Raw genomic sequence first — 19,788 nt, forward strand, 5'->3', positions numbered from 1 at the left:
GAACATGTGAAACTGATCATGAACTGATCATGATTGTGAAATGACAGTTATGAATATTTCTAGTTTACTGAGTTAATGGACTGTTCTTGAAATGTACTATATTAAAAATACGAGCTGTAAGTTCTGGCAAACCATCCGACGACTCAGAAAGGGAAAGCAGGGCTTGTCTCAGGCTGTTTTCAGCAGGGGAGGAGAACTGCTGACCCGGACTGGGGATATTGTCGGGCGGTGGAAAGAGCACTTTGAGGAGCTCCTGAACCCGAACAACACGTCCTCTGTGGAAGAGGCAGAGCCCGAAGACTCGGGGGAATCTGCACCTATATCCCTGGCGGAAGTTGCTGAGGTAGTCAAAAAGCTCTTCAGTGGCAAGTCGCCAGGTGTGGATGAGATTCGCCCTGAGAAGCTGAAGGCTCTGGACATTGTTGGGCTGTCTTGGCTGACACGCCTCTTCAGTGTCGCATGGAGGTCGGGGACAGTACCTGCAGAGTGGCAGACCGGGGTGGTGGTCCCCATTTTCAAGAAGGGGGACCGGAGGGTGTGCTCCTATTATCGGGGTATCACACTCCTCAGTCTCCCTGGGAAAGCTTACTCTAGGGTGCTGGAAAGGAGGCTCCGACCGACGGTCGAACCTCGGATTCAGGAGGAGCAATGTGGCTTCCGTCCTGGTCGTGGAACAGTGGACCAGCTCTTTACCTTGGCAGGGTTGCTGGCGGGGTCATGGGAGTTTGCCCATCCAGTCCACATGTGCTTTGTGGACTTGGAGAAGGCTCCCCCGGGGAACCCTGTGGGGTGTACTGCGGGAGTATGGGGTACCGGGGCCGTTGTTACGAGCCATCCGGTCCCTGTATAACCAAAGTGAGAGCTGTGTCCGCATTCTCGGCACAACGTCAAGCACGTTTCCTGTGGGTGTTGGACTCCGCTCTGCCCCTTGTCACCGGTCCTGTTTGTGGTATTCATAGACAGTATCTCAAGGCGGAGCCGAGGTGAGAAGAGTGTCCGGTTTGGTGACCTCAGAATCGCATCTCTGCTTTTTGCGGATGATGTGGTTCTGCTGGCTTCATCAGACCGTGACCTTCAGCACGCACTGGAGCGGTTTGCAGCCGAGTGTGAAGCGGCCGGGATGAGAGTCAGCACCTCCAAGTCCAAGGCCATGGTTCTCTGCCGGAAAACGGTGGATTTCTCCCTCAAGGTTGGGAACGAGTCTTTGCCCCAAGTGAAGGAGTTCAAGTATCTCGGGGTCTTGTTCACGAGTGAGGGTAGAAGGGAGCGTGAGATTGACAGGTGGATCAGTGCACCGTCAGCAGTAATGCGGGCATTGCATCGGACCGTCATGATGAAGATTTACTGGTCGATCTACGTCCCAACCTCCACCTATGGTTACGAGCTTTGGGTAGTGACGAAAGAACGAGATCGCGTATACAAGCGGCCAAAATGAGCTTCCTCCGTAGGGTGGCCGGGCTCAGCCTTAGAGATAGGGTGAGGAGCTCGGACATCCGGAGGGAGCTCGGAGTAGAGCTGCTGCTCCTTGGCGTCAAAAGGAGCCAATTGAGGTGGTTCGGGCATCTGATCAGGATGCCTCCCGGGCGCCTCCCTTTGGAGGTTTTCCGGGCTCGTCCAACTGGGCGGAGACCCCGAGGGAGACCCAGAGCCCGCTGGAGAGATTATATATCTCTCCTGGCCTGGGAACACCTCGGGATCCCCCAGGAGGAGCTAGAATGCGTTGCTGGGGAGAGGGACGCCTGGAATACCAGGCTTTGCCTACTGCCACCGCGACCCGACTCCGGATAAGCGGGTGATGATGGATGGATTGATGGACAATTCCGCGACGTCCACCCCGCATGACGTCTAGCTTGGTTCAGCCAATCCCGTAATGGCGGGAGCAATAAACTTTCCCGTATAAGAGCAAGACATGTTCTCGGGATCTTTCTCCTTCTCTTCTCTTCACTCTCTTCGCCCACTTCTTCGACGCCCCCTTTTTGGCCATTCGCTTCAGCTCATCTGCTCCGAGACTCGGACAGAGGCTGAATGCTGCACAGCGCACTACCAGGCCTACGGACACACCCAGTTACCTTGCGGTAACTTTGTGGCCTATAGCGAGTGGAAAGTGGTGTACGCGGAACGCTACATCAGTTTACCCCTGCAAAGCTCACCAAGGAACAACATCAACAAACTTTTCCACCCGGAAAAGAGACCAACGAACATCCTTCCAGCAACCGAGCGGACCAGACAACAACGTGCGGGACGCCCCAGCTTTGCGCACCTCTCCAGGACACGCATTCACAGCACCATCACGGCTTCTATAAGGACAGCACGTCTTTTGGATCCAGCAATGCGTATGGACTCAGTAAGACTAAACAAGCATTTGCAGGCATAGCCAGTGTTAGCTTAGTCTTAACTGTTATTTTGAATCTGTGTTTCTTTATTTGCTTTGTCTTATCATTTGAATGTATTCTGTTAGCCGTGTATGTACGTGAATTGATTTGTCGTCTTTCGCGCATATATAGAGTGAACTACGCAAGTAGTCACTCTTCTCACAGCTAACACTAATACTCATTAGCACATCCAGAACTCTAGCTTACCCAAGCTAGCTACTCCCACCTTTCCTTTGTTCAAGGGACACGCACGCTTGCCCGCGCATACACACACGCACACACACACACACTCTACTAACATACCCTACTAACTAACTTAACTTTATATTGGTTATTTTAATTATTAATTAAAATACTAAATTTGTGATTAGATATTTCTGATAACAGTAATTTTATGAGACTGATTACTTTTTGCAGTTATACTGCTACATAACATTAACTGGCAATTTTCATGAGAGGGCATTGAAGAAACATGATGAGAACATGAAGTATTAAATATATTTTGGAGAACTAAGCGCTTTAAATGTATTGTCCTATTTTCAACTGTTTGAGAATGTTCTCCTCATTGTGCGTCACACAATGATTACCATTCCCCTTATCCCTCCCCTATAACCCCTGACCAATAGTTTGCAGTTGAAATTGTAATTGGCAGATTTGGTATTTATTTCTGAATGGCTTGCAGTGGACTGTATAGTATTTTTACAGTGATAATTTTAAAACAGTGGTAATTGACAGAAAAGTATTTTCTTAGTGAACATCTGGGAGCTCAGGATGCATTTGTTTCTCTTAGTCATTTGTGATCTTTCCAATTAGCTGCTCCTGCCTTGCTTGCTCCAGACCCTCATGGAATGCATCAGCTGAACTGAACTGATACTATACTGTGTCTACCGTGGCTTTTTGTTTCATTTGGCACTTCTGCCACCGGAGATCTGTCAGGCAGCGGGAGATTTTCAGTTTTTTTCCACAGTAATTACCTGTTGTTCGCACAACCACCACCAGATAGCATCAGGTATCGAGCCCCTGAGGTTTCAAAAATCTGAGATGATTCAATGGTAGATTCACAAATCAAATCGTAGTTCAAGTTTATGAAATGGAGTAAGGCTGAATTTAATTAATATAGTCAAAAATAAGACTCTGATTGGTGTACACAGCTAGCTTTTTTTTGACACTTAGCTGACCACCGTGTTGCTTGCTAACTTGTGTCTACAATGTGGATAAATAAACCCTTTATTTTTTCTCTATCTTACAAGAAGTCAGGGCATGTTTTTTTTCTTGAACAATGAACACGCATGAACTTTAGATTTCACTGCTTGTCATAAGGTGAAATTTCAGTCATTCAGCTGAAAAGTAGGCCATACAAACATTAGAATTCCTTTTGAGTCTGGCGGGGGTGGGGTGGGTGAAGACAACGATGGAAACTGATCGGATCTCACGACAGTAAAAGCCACAGCCAAAACCAAACACTATCATTGTTATCTGGTCACTTGTAACTTTACATCCCTGTCCAGCTCTGAAAGTGAATATCAACCCCTGCTGAAAGAAACGGCTTAAGCTACGATTTGAAACAGCTGTTAGCTGGTTGACCTGTTAGATCAGCCCCATACTCAACATGGTTTGATCAGCTCAAGCTATGTTTTGAAACAGCAGGGTAGCTGGCCACTGCTGGATTTTACACCAGGGACAGCTAAGTTGTATAACAAGCATTTGTTTACTTGAACTTAAGTTAATGTTTATACTGATGAGCTAATGTCCATATCTCTGTAACGCTAGTTCTGAATACATTGCAGTATGGTCCAGGTACCACCTGGCACCACATCAACCAGCTTGGCTGCATCGAGATATCAAAGTATGCCTTTGAATTACACACAAGCTTACTTGCATATTGCAGTATGCGCTGGGTATATTTTTGTGGTAGAAACTAATTGTGAATGAAGCAACTTAATGTAAGCTATAGAAAAAAAGCGGATGCCAGATTATACATCACTGTCCTTACTTTTGAATGCAAGACTGGCAAATGCGCTTTTAGAGCTAGAATAGCAGGCTTAAATTAGCAAACAATCTGCAAACTTTTATGTAACATGGCAGTGTGTCAATAGGATGTTGTATTTCCTAAATATATTGCATTTAACAGACATATTGGCCATGACAACACTACACTCACTGAGCACTTTATTAGGAAGACTCTATACTGGGTAGGGCCTCCCTTTGCTCTCAAAACAGCCTCAATTCTTTGTGGCATGGATTCCACAAGATATTGAAAATATTAATTTGACAATAGGAGTTGATAAAGGGAATATGTCTGACCCACTATTCCGTAGCAAACTGAACGAGGGGAAATCAGACTTTTGCATTGGTAGGCCTACATTGTAAGGTTTAAGTCTTTGATGAACCTGTCACAGAGTTTATCGTAACAGTGGAGCGGTATCCCTTCCACTGTAGTATTATAGAAATGTAGCTCATCAGTACAAACATTAACTTAGCGTTCAGTAAACAAATGTTTGTTAAACATACAATCTAGCTAGCTGCCATTAACTGTTAATGTACACTTCTGAAGCCGGACAGGGGTGTAAAGTTACAAGCTACAAGCAATAGTATAAAATTGGTTAATTTCATGTAGGCAGAGCAAAATGGAGCTTTAGAATGTAGTGTGTAGTACGCTGTGTGTGCAGGTTAACTCAACAATACATTTCTCATAGAATACGTAGCTTGTCCACTTTTTTACTTCACAGCAGTGCTGATAAAACTGTAGCTAACCCATACAATTAGCTTTTTAACAGTACTTAGGAACCCACTATAGGAAGTTATATACAAGATGCCTAAACCACTATGGGCAATCTTGCTACAGATGACTTTGCCACCTGTTACAGGCCAAGATGTAACGTGACTGCCCCAACTGTCGGAACCTCTCAAGTATTATTTCCCGGTCGGCAAAATTTTTACCGTAAAAGCAAACCGCTAAATGAAACACGAAAGCGCGATATGCACACATTTCAATGAGAGTTTCATGCTTTAGTACATGAAAATGCTATAAATGGTATAGCATATAAATAACCTTATTTGTCTACATGAATTCCTGATGACAAAAAGTGTTGTTTTGCTAAGAAAGACACCTCCATGGTCTACGTACAGTACTGTGCAAAGGTTTTAGGCAGGTGTAAAATCATGTAATCATGTAATCCCAGACAGACTCGATGATGTTGAGATCAGCGCTCTGTGGGGGCCATACCATCACTTCCAGGACTCCTTGTTCTTCTTTACGCTGAAGATAGTTCTTAATGATATTGGCTGTATATTTGGGGTCGTTGTCCTGCTGCAGAATAAATTTGGGGCCAATCAGATGCCTCCCTGATGGTATTGCATGATCGATAAGTATCTGCCTGTACTTCTCAGCATTGAAGAGACCATTAATTCTGACAAAATCCCCAACTCCATTTGCAGAAATGCAGGCCCAAACTTGCAAGTTACCTCCACCATGCTTCACTCTTGCCTGCAGACACTCATTCTTGTACTGCTCTCCAGCCCTTTGGCGTGCAAACTGCCTTCTGCTACAGCCAAATATTTAAACTCATCAGTCCAGAGAACCTGCTGATATTTTTCTGCACCCCAGTTCCTGTGTTTTCATGCATAGTTGAGTTGCTTGGCCTTGTTTCCACGTTGGAGGTATGGTTTTTTGGCCGCAATTCTTGCATGAAGACCACTTCTGACAAGACTTCTCCGCACAGTAGATGGGTGTACCTGGGTCCCACTGGTTTCTGCCAATTTTCAGCTGATGGCACTGCTGGACATCTTCCGATTGCGAAGGGAAGTAAGCATGATGTGTCTTTCATCTGCTGCACTAAGTTTCCTTGGCCTGCGGTCCTCAACATTGCCCATTTCTTTGTGCTTCTTCAACAGAGCTTGGACAGCACACCTGGAAACCCCTGTCTGCCTTGAAATTTCTGCCTGGGAGAGACCTTGCTGATGCAGCATAACTACCTTGTATCTTGTTGCTGTGCTCAGTCTTGCTATGGTGTATGACTTCTGACATTAAACTGTCTTCAGCAACCTCACGTTTGGTAGTTTTTATTTAAAAAATATTTGCATTTTTGAGTTTTTTTTTTTTCGCTCTTCTACAAACTTTAAAGCGTTTTACAGTTTCTCACCCAATTAGAACACATCCTACTTTTAAACGGAAATTGATATTTTGAGAACAAGGCCCCGTTGAAAGTGACTGGAGGAAAGCCAGTGACTCTATAATGTTAGGCATGGCACAAATGCAAGCCACGCACCTCACGGAACATACGGATTATACATTGCCAGAGCCATATGGGGCCAAAATGCCGGAACGGAAGTGACATCACTCCAGCAAAGAAAAAATGTTTTCCGTGTCACATGCCCGTGTAATTCAAAGCCATACTTTGCTATCTTGATAGGCTACATCTACCTTGTATCTTGTTGCTGTGCTTAGTCTTGCTATGGTGTTTATTGTTTATTGTTAAAAGGATCCCCATTAGCTGTCCCCAAAATGGGACGAGCTAGTCTTCCTGGGGTCCACATAAAAAAGAAATTAAAAACAAATTTAAATCACTTAACAATGATAAACTAAAAACATTGTACACATTGACATCATTATACACATTATCAGAAAAGATTCAGAATAAATTATTACAGCATTCCATTCATTATTACATTGATACAATGAATATGTCCATTCCCTACTCACAAATTTAAAAAGTGCATTCTCAGATGGTACTTGAAAGATACTTTACTCTTCAGTTCACGTATATTCAGTGGGCAATTATTCCAATGACTGATGGCACGATAAATAACTGTTCTCTTTAAAGCACTTGATTTTGGGTGTGGTAACATCATCTGGCCATTATCAGCTGACCTGGTAAAATGAGAATTAACCTGATTACACCTGACAATTTGGTTACATAAGAAAACGGGTTGAGAGGAAAAGACTGTATTTCTGAAAAATGTAGTAGTATTGAAAACCAGCCTGTTTTCTACTGTTAACCATGAGAGTTGACTGTGCATACTGATAATGTTTGTTTTTATGGGACAATGTAATATTAACCTGGCAGCTCTATTCTGGGCAGTTTGTAATTTCTTTAGTTGACCTTTAGATGCAGATGACCATACAGGTGCACAATAATCCAGGTGACATAAAATTAAAGATTTAGTCACCTGTCCCACGATGTGTCTAGGGACATAAGAAATACATTTCTTCACCATGGAGATACCACAACCCATCTTCCTCCCTATGGTATTAATGTGTTCTGCCCACGAAAGCTGACTATCTATTATTATGCCCAGTAATTTTACTTTATCCACCAGTTCTATAGGTTCTCCAGCCAAGTTCAGAGTCATCCTTGGTGAAGATGACAGTTTATGACTCGATCCCAAGATAATTGATTTGGTTTTTGAGATGTTCAGTACCAACTTATTTTGTTTTATCCATTCAAAAACCATATTTAACTCAGCAGATAAAACATTGTCCAGTTCACTGACAGTTTTTGCAGCATAATACAATGTGGAATCATCAGCATACATTTGTACAGTAGCTTTACACAAAACTGATGGTAAATCGTTAGTGAAAATGGCGTATAAAAGTGGTCCCAGGCAGCTCCCTTGCGGGACCCCACAGTCCAAGACCTTAGAGTGAGACCAGCTGCCAGTGTAATAAACCCGTTGTGTCCTACTTGTTAGATAACTCTTCATAAATTGGATGGCTGTTGGACTAAATCCATAGCATTCTAGTTTACCAATGAGTAGATTGTGATCTATGACATCGAATGCCGCACTGAAGTCAAGTAATACTGCACTAGTCATCTTTGAATTATCCATTTCCTTGAGCCAGTCATCTGTCATTACTGTAATTGCGGTACAAGTTGAATGGTTATGTCTGTAAGCATGTTGGAAATCAGTGTTCAAGCCGTTACAGTTAAAGTATTCCTGTATTTGTGAGTGGACTATTCTCTCCATCAGTTTACTAAAAACTGGGAGAATAGTGATAGGTCTACTGTTCTTCCCAGTAAGTGCTAGTCTGCCATCTTTAGGTAAGGGAATTATTTTACCTTCTTTCCAGATGGTGGGAAAAACACCTTTCAATAAACATGCATTTAATATATGACATAGCGGACCGTAAACATAGTCAGCTGCCAGGCGAAGTAATTTACTGTCCAGCATGTCGATGCCCACTGAGCTGTGTTCAGGCAGGGACTTCAACAACTTCCTTACTTCCTGCTCCTCCACACTATTAAACTGGAAAGTGCAACTCTTGTCTAACATCACATTATTTTTTTATGAGCTTTAGATAATCTGAATCAGTATTGTCCATATTTTGCCTTAGTGCATAGACCTTATTTATGAAGAAATCATTAAAATAATTTGCTATATCAGATGGTTTGGTCAGAAACCTGCCCTCTGATTCGATATATGAAGCCCCACCAGTTGTCCGTCTCCCCATTATTTCATTAAGGGTTTTCCAGAGCTCCTTTCCATCTTGCTTTACAGCGTTTATTCTTTGCACGTAATATTCTTTTTTCATCAATCTATTTAGTTTTGTAACCTGATTTCTCAGTTGACAGTACATTAATCTGTCCTCCACTAATTCAGACTTTACTAATGTAGATTTGGCTTCATCTCTTTCCTTCATGAGGCTTTTTAGAGTCTCATTCAGCCATGGAGCTGTTCTCGCTTTTACAATACACTTTCTCATAGGTGCATGCTTATCAACAACCTTCATAAAGCGTTCCATAAATATATTTAAAGAGGATTCAAGCTCCTCAGTAGAATACACATCAGTCCAGTCAACATCACCAACCTCTGCCAAAAAACTTTCAGGAATGAATTTCTTGAACATCCTTTTATGTACTATATTGACCTTACATTTAGGAATTTTAGTTTTCCTGGTAATTGATATAATATTATGGTCACTAAAACCCACAGATCGAGAAACTGGTTTAGTGCAGCATTCAGGAATATTTGTGTAAATATGGTCTATGCAAGTGGCAGAGGTATTGCCAGCACTGTTAGTAAAGACTCTGGTTGGTTGAGAGATCATCTGAGACAGATTACAAGCATCGATTAATGATACTATCTTTTGTTTCATTGGACATTGATTCGCGAACCAGTCTATGTTCATATCCCCAAGTAAAAAAATATCACCATTCACATCTGTAACTCTGTCAATTAATACACATAAATCATTCAGGTATTGCACATCAGTCCCAGGTGGTCTATAGCAGCAGCCTATCAGCACCGGCTTAAGGTGAGGAAGATGCACTTTAACCCATAGAGATTCTAAAGTATCTGAGATAAACTCAGAGCACAGTGTTGTCGGAAGGTTATTCCTAATATATAATGCTACACCACCCCCATGTCCCTTCTAAAAATATTATAGCCATCAATGGAAATCTCTGTGTCAAGAACAGTAGCATCCAGATGGGTCTCTGATACGGCCAAGACATGAATGGTGTTTTCTGTAATCAGATAGTTCAGTTCATGTACCTTATTTCTGATGCTACAGACATTCAAATGGGCTATAACAAGACCCTTTGAAACAGGAAGGAGATGCTTATCATCAATGGGCCTACTATCCATAAAAAATTCAGTTCAGTCATATGAGCTCAAGTTAAGGAGGCCAGAGAACTAGTCCCTAGCTCCAGCTCCTGACCGTTGGTGCCTTTCTAATCCTTATGCTTTTGGAAAGGGGGATGGACAATAAGCTTGTCATGTCGGATGTAGGCTATGTCGCCTCGTTCTCTGGCAGCTTTCATGGCTGGAATGAGTTCCTTACGCTTTCGCCTGACAGCTTCAGTGTAGTCCTCATTCACATAGATGTTGGTGCCTTTCAGATCCTTAGCCTTTCCTAGAACCGCCATTTTATCTTTGTATCTGAGGAATTTGATCATGATAGGCCTCGGTCTTTTTCCAGAATATCCGGATGGATTGCCAGTCCTATGTGCACATTCAATCACCATCTGACTACTGTCCAGGTGAAGTTTTTCATTGATCACACACCTGACTCTGTCCTCAGTCTCCTTCCAGCTTTCATTCTGTGCCTCAGGAATGCCGTCCATGACAAGGTTATTCCTTCTTGTTTGACCCTCCAAGTAGTCCGCTTTCTCAGTCATCTCTGCCAATTTGCCATGTATTGTTTTGGTTTCAGCACAAGCAATTGTTCTCTCTGACTCAAGATTCTCATTTTTCTTTTTTTAGATCATCAATATCCTTCTGGGAGAATTGCAGGCTGCTCCTCAGCTCCTGTGTCTCCCTGGTCAGTTTGTCAATCCGAGTGTTCACATTGTTCACAAATAATTCCACAACAGTCTTAAAGTTGCTTTCTTGCTGCTGCAGAAGTTGCATGAACAGATCCTTTTGTTGACTCATTAGATCTCGTACCTGTGAGAGCGACACCAACTCCTCTCCATTACTTTGGTTGCTGCTTTGGTCCTTCTTGGGTGGCATGGTGTGCTGAGGTTCTCTGCTAGGAAATCCCCAGGCTTCAGCAGACAAAGCAGGCCGAGATAGTATCCACCAGAAATCTCAAAGTATGAAGATCATCCGCTGCTTTTCACTTGGTTTCTAATGAAATATAGAGTCTCAGACTTGATATTTGAAAAATTGAATCAGTAATCACTATTTCAATCCAGATATTGTAACGCCTTCCTTCACTGTCATTGACACAGCTCTGGTCCTCATGCAATGCAAGTGCAGAATGTAGGTGATGTGTATGACTTCTGACATTAAACTGTCTTCAGCAACCTCACCTTGGAAGCAGAGTTTGGCTGTTCCTCACCCAGTTTTAACCCTCCTCCACAGCTGTTTCTGTTTCAGTTAATGATTGTGTTGCAACCTACATATTAAATTGATGATCATTAGCTCCTGTTTGGTATAATTGGTTAATCACACAGCTGACTATATGCCTACAAAATCCCTGACTTTGTGCGAGTGTACCTAGAAGAATTGATGCTGTTTTGAAGGCAAAGAGTGGTCACACCAAATATTGATTTGATTTAGATGTTTCTTCTGTTCACTCATTTTGCATTTTGTTAATTGATAAAAATAAACTCTTAACTTTTCTATTTTTGAAAGCATTGTTACTTTACACTTTTTCACACCTGCCTAAAACCTTTGCACAGTACTGTATATAATAAAGTTTGGGGTGCCTAAAACTTCTGCACAGTACTGTACATCTGTGTTTTGTTGTTGAATATATTTGATCTGTTGGTCAAACTTGTTTTTATTTTAAACCTCTCTTCGGTTTAAAGAGAGGGTTCGCTGTTTGAGCTGCAGGCTTTCTGTTTCTCTTATCTCTTGTGTTGCTTCCTTTTAAGGAGAAGCTGAGTTGAAATGTATATTATAATATCCTCAATATCTGCCCACTAAAGCCTCCCACCATCTCTGGTAATTTTTATTAATTGATCTCTTCACTTTGTCCAAGAAACTAATCCATGCTCCCAAGACCAAAGCATGTTTCATAAGAAGTTTATGCATTTATATTACATACTATCCCAACATAAGCCATCAAGTGGGCTAATTGGGACAACATGTTTTTCATTGTTATATGAACCCTATACAGTTTATTAAGCCTCCAAGGTTAGGATGGTTAACACAAAAACATTTATTTTAATATTGGCATTGCTTTGTCTTTCCTTTGTAATTATAGAGGTTGGAGGTGAGTACTGGCGTGTGTGCGTGTGCGTGTGTGTGTGTGTGTGTGTGTGCGTGTGCGCGTGTGCGTGTGCGCGCATGTGTGTACATGGCGCCCCACCTAGATAAATGGTCCACAGCTGCCACTGGTAGAAATATATCAGTCTGGAAAGGGTTACAAAGCTATTTCTAAAGCTCTGGGACTCCACTGAACCACTATAGAGCCATTATCTCAAAATTTGGAACAGTGGTAAAACTTTCCTGGAGTGCCAGCCTAAAATTCCTCCAGTCATTATCCAGGAGTTATTGTCTTTTTTTGTGAATTGAAAAAAAGAAAAGAAAAAGTGAAGAGTAACAATGAAGCAGACCTGTAGCTGTATCCTGACATCGTGATTGGGGCAGGGCCAGAAAGTATTTACTATAGAGGGCATCAGAAGTTGCTTTTCTACCAGTTTATTTCTGCAAGTTATATTATTTTAGAAATTATGTTAATTCATGGATTAAAATGTTTCACTGTGACACTGTGATATAGACTCTAAACATGATATAGACTCGAATTACCCTTTGTACCAAATATATATATATATATATATATATATATATATATATGGAAAATATTTTCTATAACTGCTAAGGATTTTGTAAAATGAACAGAGATCATATAACCATTATTATTTTGATCCCTTAGACACTGCTGACAAAGGAGATCGAGTATATGCTGGAATTCCCATCCCTTGTCCCGAAAGCTATGTCGGATTCTGTATGCATGGGACATGTGAAATTAAGTATGATATGGCCTCTTGTCGGTAAGATTCAATTCAATAAACCATTACATGTAATGTATATGCTTCACATATTAGCCAACTGTGGAATATGCATTGATTAATGAAACACTTTATGCAGTGTAGGCCTACACAGTCAGGGATTGAAAGACTACGTTCACATCTGATGTGGCATTTTAATTTATATTGCCGTTTGTCTCCATATTGTGATCATACTATTAGTAATAAAAAAGCAGCAAGCTTAACAATACAATTACAATTCAGACAGTTGGCCAAAGTAACTAACCACTGGAGACAAAATGACAATTAATGTACCACCTGCATTTACACCTGAATAACAATGGATGAGACGATCTCTTTAATTATTGAATTCTTTTTTAAACATGACAGTGGTAGGCAAGTCAACGGCAAGAACAAATATTGAGGTGTTGGCTTGCTGGCACAGGCCAGTAAGTAAGTTATTGGGCATTTTTGTCTGATCCCCCAGGTGTGATTCAGGGTACAAGGGTCCACTTTGTGATGACGAGATCCAGGATTTCAATATCTTGTATGTGGTGCCCAGCGGGCAAAAGCTGCACTATGTCCTCATCGCCGCCATCATTGGAGCTGTGCAGATTGCAATTATCGTCGCTGTGGTTATGTGCATCATAAGGTTCGTTCCAATTTATAAAGTGCCTACTGATATTCACAGGGTGAGGTAAAAGGGGATAACTGAAATGTGGTCCACCAGTTCAGTTCATTGCAATTTTTGTCAATAACAGACTAAAGTATAAAAGGTGATTCAGTAATTTTGAACCTCTTTTAGTATGTTTCAGTGTAGTGGTAGACAATAGCCCCTGTGTTTCACTCACCGCATTAAACAGATACAGTAAGATGGCTTTACTAAAGTGAGTGAAGCATTGCTCCGAGCTTAAGTCACCACCTATTTTTAGATCACAGTGAAAATAAACAGTGTCTTCCTGGGTTGTTCAGATTCACTGTTATGGCAAATATATTTCTGCAAAATCCTCACTGTTAAACATAGCATTGCAATGTTGATTGTAACATTCCTGTTTTTCAAGGAGAGGGCAATCCTGTCTCGCCATGCAAGGCGCCGACCAGCTCGTCAGGAGCATTTGGGGGTTAGGTGTCTTGCTCAGGGACACAGCCCGGGCGGGGGATCGAACCGGCAACCCTCCGACTGCCAGACGACTGCTCTTACTGCCTGAGCCATGTCACCCCATACATTGCTCCATTTCGGTGTTACAGATACCCGTAAAAAAGTTACATAAAACATTAAGAATTATTTTGCCGCTAAAATTATCGTTGAAATGGAAAGGAAAGACGCTAAATAGCTATACTTTTTAATTGTGCATAGTTATGCATGCTAGCTAGGAAAACAACGCCTTTGTTTGAGAACTCTCAATTCAACAAAGAATACTATCATTCAATGTATGGAAAATACCTCTTTTTGCCAGTAGATCGCATTTGCGTATAAGAAAGGAGCAGGAAGGGCTTGCAAGATAAGATTTTCTTCACAGTTTTTCTCAATCCCTTTGGCCCATTTCATGTATACTTCACAATTTTATGGTTTACCTCCAAAAGTGCATACCTCACTCAAAATATTTAACTAATGTTTAAAAATAAAATAATTGAATATCATGAAAGTGTCATGAAAATGAAAACTCCCGTCGTCATTGTTTGAAATCAAGACAGTCAAAGTGGTTATATATATCGTTGTTAGGATACTGCTCCGTGGAAGAACGTTTGTTACAGTAACTTCAAATCAGTCTCCTGTAAAATAGTTGAGAATCAATTTTATTCATACTGTGGCACAGTGCTATACAGTCAGCAGAAACACAACAATGCAGGGGAATCAGTTGGAAATACATCACAGTAAAGTTAATGTATTCTTTATGAATTTCAAACATGCATTTACTGCAAACTGTAAACAAAATGCATTGTAAATATGACGTTTTAACATTATACCATGTTTAACATTTATTCCTACAATGAGAATAAAAGTGATTTGTGGGTGGGTGACACTACCATGAGTGACTGTGAATGTAGAGTAGTTAGCCATGACTTTCTTTAATTAGTCTTACTTTTGGACAAATCTTAATAATTATTTATAGGCCCATATACGTATATGCTGGAGGCTAAATATCTGCTTCTATGCTTTTATCCAGAAAGACATTAGGCCAATATGAATGAGATCATAGCAGGATACACTCTATTCTACAATATATACTTTAATGCAGGATATGTCAATTAATCACACTAGTTTAAAAATTGTATGCTACGTACCGACAGTTTATTGGCAAGCTATGTTGAAAGAATGATACAAGATATGTCGTCCCAAATGGGACACTTTGGAAATAAAGCATGCTTTAGAAAAGTTAAAAATAAGTATATTGCCAATTCTTTGAGAGGTTTGGATCCTGAACAACCCACCCAGTGGTGAGCATATGCTGTTTCACATAGAGTAGGCATTATACATCCGAGCAGGCTGATGTTAGCATTAGGGCTGATCAATTTAATTTCCTGTCTTCTGAGGCTTTCAGCAAATGCAAACATTTCACTTGAAACATTGTTTTCGGTGATTAAAATGATAATGTCTGAACCACACTTGCATGAAAAACAAGAAAATTGCCAGCCTCGTCATTTCGCCGTTCTAGGAACAATATACATGAAAAATATTTTGGTAAGGCAGACGCGTAATTCCGATTAATCCTGAAAATTAAAATCCGTTTGGTTTTTCATTTAAAAAATATTTGTATTTTTGAGGTTTTTTTTGCGCTCTTCTACAAACTTTAAAGCGTTTTACAGTTTCTCACCCAATTAGAACACATCCTACTTTTAAACGGAAATTGATATTTTGAGAACAAGGCCCCGTTGAAAATGACTGGAGGAAAGTTAGCCAGTGACTCTATAATGTTAGGCATGGCACAAATGCAAGCCACGCACCTCACGGAACATACGGATTATACATTGCCAGAGCCATATGGGGCCAAAAATGCCAGAACGGAAGTGACATCACTCCAGCAAAGAAAAAGTGTTTTCCGTGTCACATGCCCGTGTAATTCAAAGCCATACTTTGCTATCTTGATAGGCTACATACACCTGGTCCGTATGATTGTTTTCTTGTTGCTTGTACATCCCTGTCCAGCTTCGCAAGTCAATATCAACCCCTGCTGAAAAAGACACTTTGAGCTAGGTTTTGAAACAGCTGGTTGACCAGCTCCATAGGCTAATCCCAGAATCCCAATGTGTCCGATCTGAACACTGTGTACTGTAACAGTTTTATGTTCTTGGCTATTGTCGGTTGCATCTCACAAACGCTAATTCAGAAACATTTCTGTACATTAGTGAAACGTAGCCTATGCCATATGGCGCTTCATAAGTTCATAAGTGTTCACATTGGTAAACAATTATTTACCACTGGTAATAAATATGCCATTTGGAAACGGTTGGTTGAATAAATTCATCCACGCATGAATTAGAAAATGTAGGATACCTGTAGCAACCCCATAGTCACTCGCGTATACATGGGTGCAGTCACAAGATAGGCTAACATTACATTATTAACAGAGGCACAACCGTCCGGATAATGTCCGAACCACACTTGCATGCAAAACACGAAAATCTCACTTTTTGTGAGGCAGACCCGCAATTCCAATTAATCCTGAAAATCTCATAAAAATCCATTTGGTTGTTATGGAATTATTTCTGACTGCTTTCCAGATGGCAGTTAGCTCAGCTAACATTAGCTATTGATAGCTAACTATCTTGTTAGTCACTAGTAGCTAGCAATACAACTGTAAAAAGCTATAATTAAGGTAGTCAACTTAAATGTACACCAACTAATGTGTTAATTACCTAGCAATCTATCTATCTATACTTCAGGCTTTTGTTGCCCTGCTGGTCTAGGATCTGATTTCGCAAAATATCTATACATTATGTCTAATCCTGGAAAAAACATGCTTTACACCACAAAAAACAGCATCTCTGGTTAGTCTGTAGCTAGTCTGTAGCTATCCTCACCATCGAATGCCTATCAGTGTGTCTTGTTGGGATAGGGACAACATTGGCTCAGACGGTAAGAGCAGTTGTCTGGTAATTGGAGGGTTACCGGTTCGATCCCCTGCCCGGGCTGTGTCGAGGTGTCCCTGAGCAAATCACCTAACCCCAAAATGCTCCTGACGGGCTGGTGGTGCCTTGCATGGCAGTCAATCACCGTTGGTGTGTGAGTGTGTGCGTGAATGGATGAATGGATAAAGGCGCTATATAAATGCCAGCCATTTACCATTCACCTAGCTCTATGCTTCTATGCTTAGCTAGCTATTTTATATTGGTTTGGTGGTAAGGTAACATTAACATTACTAGCTAATTGCATTAGCTAGCTAGCCATGTAATGTTAAATAGGACAATTTAGCTATAATGACAACTTCTGGCTAGCTATGTTATTATAGCAAGCTAAGTCCTGTAAAGCATATACATTAAACCAACGACTAGTGGATGTATTTTTAAATTTGGTGGGTGGTCTTTATTTTTTTAAAGATTCTACAGGTCCTGGAGCACCTGTTAAGATGTGATCATGAACACCACTACATACCAACATATTTAAATAACAAAACAATGCACCCCTCGGCCCATTGAGCTTACAAGATTTCCATTTTCATTTTTAAAATTTTACTTTTGAATGCAATTCACTTATGATTATCTGCTGATATCAGTACACATTATATAATTAAATATAAAGTGTTTAAAGACAAGTTTATACCGTTTAAAGCATTTTTAATCATGAAAAAACTGGTTCAATCAGGTGGGTTTAATTTTGCAGCTGATTGGTGTATGCAACAGACTACACTGTGTTACACTGACATCAACTGTGACTGACCCTGTGGAAATAATTGCTGCCACACACACACACACACATAGACTGACCCTGTGGAAATATCTGAATGTGTTTCTAAGCTGATCAGCTTTCGGCATCTGGCATGTGTTGTAGTTGGTATCATGATATTTACATGGTCTAGGGTGGCAAGTTATAGAAAGTAAAGCGCATGCATCTGTTTCATCTCTTCTCTTTTTGCGCTTGCTTAGTGACCTAGCTAACTAGTTGCTTTAAAACAAACTTTAAAACATCCACTTGCAATGACAAATGGTAGCCGTTTTGCAATATCATCCATCGCAATGCTTCCGGACAATTACCGTAAAGAATGTGATTCAAGGCTTGTTGACTACTTCATTGAAGCTCTTGTTGCAGTGACATTTACGTGTAAGGGCCATTATGTATTTGATAGGTAACAGTCTTAAACTACTTACTCTATTCTTTTTAAATGGTCTAATACAAGTTATATTAGTCATTAATAGTTCAGTTATTATGGCAACATTTGCAGAGTTTATTCAGAATGCAAATGGAATATTGTAAAATGCAGATTTTGAAATGGTTTACTTTCTGATAAGACAACTACTGTTTATATAGGTATGATTGCATTACCTACCAGTAAAAAATGTCTGGAAATTCAACACAAAAACTACGTTGAAAGTGAGAGATAATGTCATAATGCTTGGCAAAAGCTGAAAAAGCACAGAAGCACTGAAAACATTATCTTGACCTATGCACTGACAAGGCTTCCAACTCACAATTCATTAATACCTGCCATGGGTACTGTACCTATGGTGGTCTACTTCAAACAACATGTACCACTGGGCAGGCTGATGAGGATTCAATAAAATGTTCTCTTTGAATCAACAAACAAATAGATTATTTTCAGAGGAATGCAGGAGTTGGTTAATTTCAAAATCACTTAGGTAAGTATTTTGTTGCTATATGTGCTTAAAATGTACCAATGTGTCTTGTTACTTTCTAATTAATGCTCTGAAGAAAAAAATGTATATATTACTGTCATATTCAAGGTATGACAATGAAAATAATAGATAGTATAGAGGAATATCAAAATCCATTTGTTTCAGTCAGTGAAACAAAGGCTTTCCTATCTTTACCATTAAATTTGAATGTGAATTCATTTTGCCATTATACTATTTTTGACATAAGAAATCAGCTGATAATTGTTTGGTGAACTATTGCTTTAAGGCTCCATCTTCAAAATATAAGTGCTTGTGCAGTTCTGGGTACATTTATTTCATAACTGATTTAGAGTATATGTGTAATGTCTATGTGAGCCCACACAAAATATTAATGTGGTTTGCACTGCTAAATCATCCTTGAATAATACATTTATTAAGATGAAAGACATAATAATAATCAAGAAAATTGTATTTAAAATTGTATATAGCACTTTTCAAGAACCCAAATACAATTACTATCATGACCAACAATACTATTCTGTTTATTGTTATTTATCCTTTATTCACACAGGGAGGACTCGTTGAGACAGTCTCATTTTCAAGAGTTCCCTGTTAACAAAAATCGGTAGAAGCAGTAAAATATGACAGGAAATACATTTAAAATAGAACTATACATTTTACAGTAGAAACTAATACATTTTTTAAAAATTATTTAAATATTTAAATATAAATATATATCTATGCTGTGATGTTCTCTCTTATTGTACAGTTGTCTGAACATCCTTAACTCTTAGTTTTTTTTACAGAGCTTTAATTACTAGAAAGTAACAAGACAAAATAGGTAAATTTGAAGAACACATAGCAACGAAATGTGTACCTAATTGATTTTTAGAAAATCTGAAATTAATCAACAATAAATAAAAAATAATCAGGATTGTATTGTTAGTCAATTGTAGATTGATGCAGCGTTACGTTGCATTGGTAGATTTATGTTAAACTCCACCCCCACAATCGTGTAACCATTTACATGCAAAATCCGTTAAGAAAGAAAGATTTTATTCATGTTTGATACACCATCCCCGCTCAGAGGGTTACTTTTGAATAAAACTTTCCAAACTTCAATGCTGTGTTGTCAGTTGCAAAAGTTACCAGTGAAACAGTGGCAAGATGGGAAGAAATATTGAGAGGAACCCGGCTATAGG

General features: G+C 40.1%; 1 pseudogene; it reads left to right on the top strand.

The window, feature by feature from the left end:
- LOC133126613 (tomoregulin-1-like) overlaps positions 1–19,788 on the top strand; it is a 79,372-nt pseudogene that overhangs the window by 58,400 nt on the left and 1,184 nt on the right.

Source organism: Conger conger, chromosome 4 (genome assembly GCF_963514075.1).
Source record: "Conger conger chromosome 4, fConCon1.1, whole genome shotgun sequence".
NCBI lineage: Eukaryota > Metazoa > Chordata > Actinopteri > Anguilliformes > Congridae > Conger > Conger conger.